Source organism: Sinocyclocheilus rhinocerous, unplaced genomic scaffold (genome assembly GCF_001515625.1).
Source record: "Sinocyclocheilus rhinocerous isolate Xijiao unplaced genomic scaffold, SAMN03320098_v1.1 scaffold92, whole genome shotgun sequence".
NCBI classification, from domain to species: domain Eukaryota; kingdom Metazoa; phylum Chordata; class Actinopteri; order Cypriniformes; family Cyprinidae; genus Sinocyclocheilus; species Sinocyclocheilus rhinocerous.
Genome location: NW_015655569.1, coordinates 67,179 through 73,487, shown reverse-complemented (window position 1 = coordinate 73,487; position 6,309 = coordinate 67,179).

Here is a 6,309-nt window from a genome sequence, read left to right as displayed (position 1 = left end):
ATATTCATATTCTCTTTCCTCAGATGCTGTGAAGAGGTGAAGCCCAAATGATACAGACTCAGACATGGATGCAGCAGTGCCAGAACACCTGAAGCATGCTCCAGGAAGTGCTGGGGCTTGTGGATATAAAAAATTGCCATAAACAACTTTCACAAACATTTACACAATTTACACATGTGTTAACCATTATCCAGTATTTTTGTTGTTTACTTGTTTGATTTATGACATAATGCAAGCTGCCACAGCTCTGACTTCCATGCATCAGTGGTGGAACACATGAATCTCACTCCTGGAAGAGCTGGTGTTTGTGGACCAAGAAAATGAGTAAACATTTTGAATTTTTTTCTTTTGTTTAAAGACTCTAAAAATAGTTACATATGTATTCACTGTGCTCCTGTACTTTTGTTATTTTCTTGTTTGATTAATGGCTGCTTAACATTAATGTAAAAATGTTAGAGAAAATGCCATTGCCATAGACTCAGACTTCTACTATTTTTACTATTTTTATTTTCTTGTTTGAATAGTAGCTGTTTAACAAATGGAATACATTTTTAAAATTCACAATATAGAACACTCTTTTTTTACTTTAGTCCACAAATGTGTTATTGTTTGTGATACACGTGATTAAAACGTTTTATAGACGTTCAGGTCTGACTGGACCGATTTTGGACCTTTTTAGAACATTTGTCAAGTTCAGATGTGCCTTTCACGATGTTGCACAATGGGTGTGTGATTATTTTATATGCAGGCTTATACTTAAATTATGCAGCAACACATCATAAACATCCAGATGATGACACATTTAGACGTCCAGGGATGCGCAGAAAAGACGTGGAATTCACGGCCAGATGACGTCAAAGACGTCCGTTCAACTTTCATTTTGGAACAATTTTTCAACCATGACGGAGGGACGTCTTTTCAACGGTCATTAAACGTCCAAATGTTTGCTGGGTTCGGGCTCCCATGATCCTTTGCGCAGATTCTTTGCATGATGACGGCGCCTCCGTGTGGGCACGTGATGATGACGCAGAAGGGCACTTCAAGAAACAGTTGTTTGGTCCCCTACACCCTTCAACCCTTCAAAGCTCTCACTCCGGAGGGTAAACCCTCTGAAGGGATTAGGGCATAGGGATGAGTCTTTCCGAATGGAACGCAGGGATGGTGTTGCCTTCCTCTCTTCTAACCAATAATAGAGCGCACGTCCCCTGGCTGTTTACACTCTGGTTGATGCCCGTGACCATTCAGAAAACGCTGCTACTCATGCCTGTGTAACCCCTCTCTCCCGGGTCCTCACCGCCACACCTCGTTCTCGTTCCGAGTGGGTCTTGAACCCGGGTCTCCGGCATGGGAGGCGGACGCACTAACAAGGAGGCTAAAGACTGCAGCCACTAGCGTCAGTCGCTAGTGCGTCTCTTGAGATCAGGGGAGTGAGGTTTACCTGCACAGCACCTACCGCTGGCCTCCGTTACACCTGGCCCAGATGACACTTCACCAGTCCGATCTAGACGCAGCTGTCACAGAACATGCCACAGCCAAAATGAGATAACTTAATATTAAAAATCACGGGCATCAATCGCGGTGTCCGGTGGCTGCTCTTGTGGCAGGCGCATGACGTTTAGGGGCCACGGAACACGCGCTATATTACGGATTAAAAGAGAGGAACAAAATATAATGTAAGGTGGTAAATAAGTGTAACGTTAGAACTGCACTATTTACTTACGTGCATCACTTGGCGTGCAAACAGTGAGATGTGCGACGCACCTGCAAAGCTTAATGTGCTCGGGGACACGCGATCCATTATAGGAGAAGAATAAAGTATGGTGGCAAAAAGGTAAAAGTGTAGAATTGCAGTTTGCAATTTGTCTGTTTGCTTATGTGCATCAATCGGAGTGTAAACAGTGAGGCAGGTGAAAAGCGTTTGGTCAATGGTGAATATTGACCCATTGTGCGTCCTGTTGCCGAGCCCCGCCTTGATGTAATGATTGACAGGTTGGGGGCGTGATTGGCTCGGAATGCATTTTCAAATCCACATTGACTTAAACTACATTATCGCGGGGTATTTAATTAAAATGCAATTGAAACGTCTTAAGTGTACGTGTCAATACATTTAAGAAAAATAAAAGACATTTAAATCACTATTTTTGCTACCCTTTTACTGCAGCTTTGGCTCAGGATGCATTTTGAAATTCACATTGCATTTTGCTACAATTATCACGTGGTATCACAATCAAAATGCAATCCCAAGTGTCCTACCCATAAGTCTAAATGCATTTAGGAAAAATGGCATTTAAATGATAATTTTGCTACAGTTTTTGCTTGGACATGTTAAACATATCTAGTCAATTTGGGTAATACAATTTTATTGTAATTTTGCAACTTATAAAGCATTAAAATATGTTTTTAATTTACATATTAAAACTAGTGTAGGAAATGGCTAATGCAAATTATATAATTGAATTTTAATTTTTCATTTTGCACAAAATTTTTCACATATGTATGGGAAAATGTAAATTTAAATACCGAAATACATTGCCATTTTGCATATTACATTTCAAAATGAATTTTGCTACCCATATGCTTCCATACATAGGGCCTATATAGGTGCTTTCGACGCCAAATAACCAAAGCTTGCGTCAAAAACAACAAAACACAACTTGATTGTTTTGCTTTCGATCACCTCGACTCGGTGCGCATGGCCTGAAATTCAGAGGGTGCTTCTCAGTCACCTGCGCTTCCTCAGTCAGTCGGTGTGTTCGACTTGAAGCGGTGCTGCGCAGATCTATCGGTGTACCGCGAGAGCGATTCGAAAGCATAAGGAGACGTCTGCTGTCTAATCGCTCTCGCGGTACTTTGATGTAAGACACCGATCGATTTGCGCAGCTGCTTCAAGTGGAACACACCTATTAGGCTTGTTTGAGATGTGCCTCGCCTCGCCTGAAATGTAGGCGAGAGTAGGCGGCTGCAGTGAGGGGAGGAGTGAAATAAGCTCAGTCAAGATGGAGAGGAAGTGGAACAGATACCAACGAGATCAAAGGCAGATATCGCGTTATTCTCACTCATATGCTGTGTTGCTAATAAACATAATATGATTTCAGTTCTGTTGCTTTTATATTAAAATAAATATGATGGACAAGACACTCAAAGTGCTTGCTATTTAATTCCATACGAACGGTGTATTTATCATCCATTTTTATTTTAATAAGATTTTTATAGAAATATGACAACAATCACATATCTCACACAGAGATCGCACTGTCATAGTGTTTGGGAACATTCATGCATAATTTAAATACATAATCACATGGAACCAGATAAAAATTTATTAACCAATCCTAGCTTGGAAACTGTTGTCGTCCACCATTTTGTCTAAGAGTTGTATAATAAAGGTCCTGCGTCTTTGGGTCCTTTTAAACAGTTTTATACAGAAGTAATTCAAAAGTATGGAAATAAAAATGTAGCTGGAGCATGTGTAAAAGTGGTAGGATATACAGAGAGGACTATAATGTTAAAAGAATATATTGGCGCTCATCATTGAACACAGCAGAATATCATCATCATGGATCTCTTTCTATAATACAATACAATACTCCCACCTTGTGGGCTATTTCGGAAGCTCGTTTCCGCCACTAAATAAATAAATAATTAATAAACAAATAAATAAATAGCGACTTTTTACCTCACAATTCTGACTTTTTTTCTCAGAATTGCGAGATATAGCTTAACACAATGCAACTCGCATAACGTAAGAATTGTGAGTCATAAAGTTTATTAAAAAGAGTCAGAATTGTAAGATAAAAAGCTGTAAATTACCTTTATTTTTTTATTCCATGGCGGAAACAAGCTGCCATAACGACACAAGTAAACCTGAATTAATACACAATGTAACGTAACCTAGGCCTACTAATAAATATCATCAATGCCAGTTAAACTTTTATTAAATTGTAATCTTTTTAAAATCTGGCTTCACCTTTTTTGACTGCATCTGAGTATGAAGCATTGCTCTTGTCCGTCATGCATTTATTTGTACTATTTTTCATGTTTTTGTTGTATAATTCCATTGTTCTTTATTATGTCTAAATATATAATAAATAAATTCAGACGAGCAGTTTGGGGTTTTCTGCCTTTATTGAACATTACACTGCATTTAGTCCGTTTTGCTTGTAGAAAACTATCTACCTTGTTACTTTAGGTGGCATGGTCCCCGCTCACATTTGGCGTAGTCGGCAGGATAATTATACAAGCAGAGGTGTGCTCTCTAATCTTTGGACACTTTGTGTGTTTGTTTGTATTAGGTGTTTTTTTTTTTGTTCGTTTTGTTTTTGGGGCTATCTGAATGTTTTTGTGTGAGTGTACTTATTTTACAGCAGCAAAACAGCAGCGGGCCGTGATTAAAGGAAGCTTTCTCGAGACTCGCAGTTTTTCAAGTTACCAGTGAGTAAAATATATATATAATTTTTTTTTTTACTGATGGCGAGTGAGTTGGAAGAGCTGCGTAGGCAGGTTCAGTCCCTGCAGTCAGAGAATGAGCAGTTACAGCGTCAAGCTAGTTCTGCAGCGGGGTCCTCTGTTAGTGCTAGCTCTGTTGCTGATACAAATGTTCACGCCTCTGCTGCGCTGGATGCCCCCAGGCCCATGGCAGAGCGTATTATTCTTGTCCCTAGAGAGCGACGATGTTCCATGTTTGGTGGAAGGGGAGCTCCCTCTGCTGGACATCATTAGTATTACGGCCTTCAAGAAGGTGCTGGGAAGTTGTTTTTATATTGAATATTCATTGGACATTCACTCTTCAACATTAAATGATATGCCATCGCAGAACAGTGTCAGTTTATGCTGTATTTCTTTCAGATCATGCATCTAAACCATATTTATAACGATTTCGGCGATGCTATCAAGGGCAAACAAAGTTGGGGAGTGTCTCAAAAGTGCAAAACGTACAAATATCTATGGCTTTATGCATTATTACATGAGTCTGTTTACTTCATAATCATCATATAGTGACCTGATTAAAGTTTTGAAGGCAAGACTTAGACAGAAAACAATGCATGCTTCCGTTTGGAGGGTCAGTGGCTGCTTTGCAAAAGATCAACGGACTGGCTATGATGTAAGACTAGAGTAACTGATACACTGTTGATTAAATTGCATTGATAAATGACGAGATGAAAGCAAGTGCTTAATTCAGAGCAGAATGACACTAGACCTTCTGACAGCTAAAGCAGGTGGAAATATCAAATGTTGAATCTTTCTTGCAGTTTCTGACGGTGACCGAGAGAGCTCAACGCGCTGCAAATAGAAAAAACACCTACAAATTAATAAAACGACTTCATCAATTTGACAACACACGCGCTGCAAATAGAAAAAAACACCTGCAAATTAAGAAAACAACTTCATCAATTTGACAACACACGCCGCTGCAAATGCTCACAACACAACCAAAGAAACGCGCTTCTTTATTTGTTTGCGTTGTGAGCATTTGCAGCACCTGCTGTCAAACTGATGAAGATGCTTTCTTGATTTGCTGGTGCTTTTTCTATTTGCATGTGTTTTCTGTAGTTGCAGCGCGTTGAGCTCTCTCGGCCACTGTAGTTTCTCGATTCCAGACAACAATATCTCAGACTTGAGAGACATTATTGTGGACCCACCCAGAGGCATATGGTTGAGATGAGACAATGGTTTTCTAATTGGGCCATGTATTTCAATATGCTACCTGTTGTTCTGCTAATCATCTATTTAGGTCCATGTGTATTGCAGTATTTGCAAGGAATAATTCAGACAAGCTTTGCCATTCTTTATAGATCACAGTATTAGATTATGAATTGAAGATTTTGTATTGACATTATTTGAAACGCACTGTGCCTTAATCATTAACAGCCTTAATGATTTCCATTAAAAGTGAAGCATTAATCATAAATTATTTAAAGTGACCATTGTTAATATTTCTTGGGCTTCACTTGTTTTGACTATTCTTGTGTAAGACTGTGCTTGGGTAATTTCCTGCTGTTATGTGCACATCTTGGACGCACCTATACAGAACAAGAATTAGACCTTGGACACAAACGTGAAAGAAAATGGTAAATAAGCTTACACGCACTAGAACGCACATACTTAAAACCCTCTACCGCACGCATGTAACGAATCAGCTCATGGGAAATATGAATAATTAATCATAACTAGTTATAATTAATTATGAATATTTTAGATCCGCTGTAGATATTTAGCTGACCTCTCAGGGTCAACTGTCTGTCAATTCTAAGAACGTTAATTTCCTGGTTAAGGGAAATAACTTTCTTACTGTACAATTCTACACAGAGC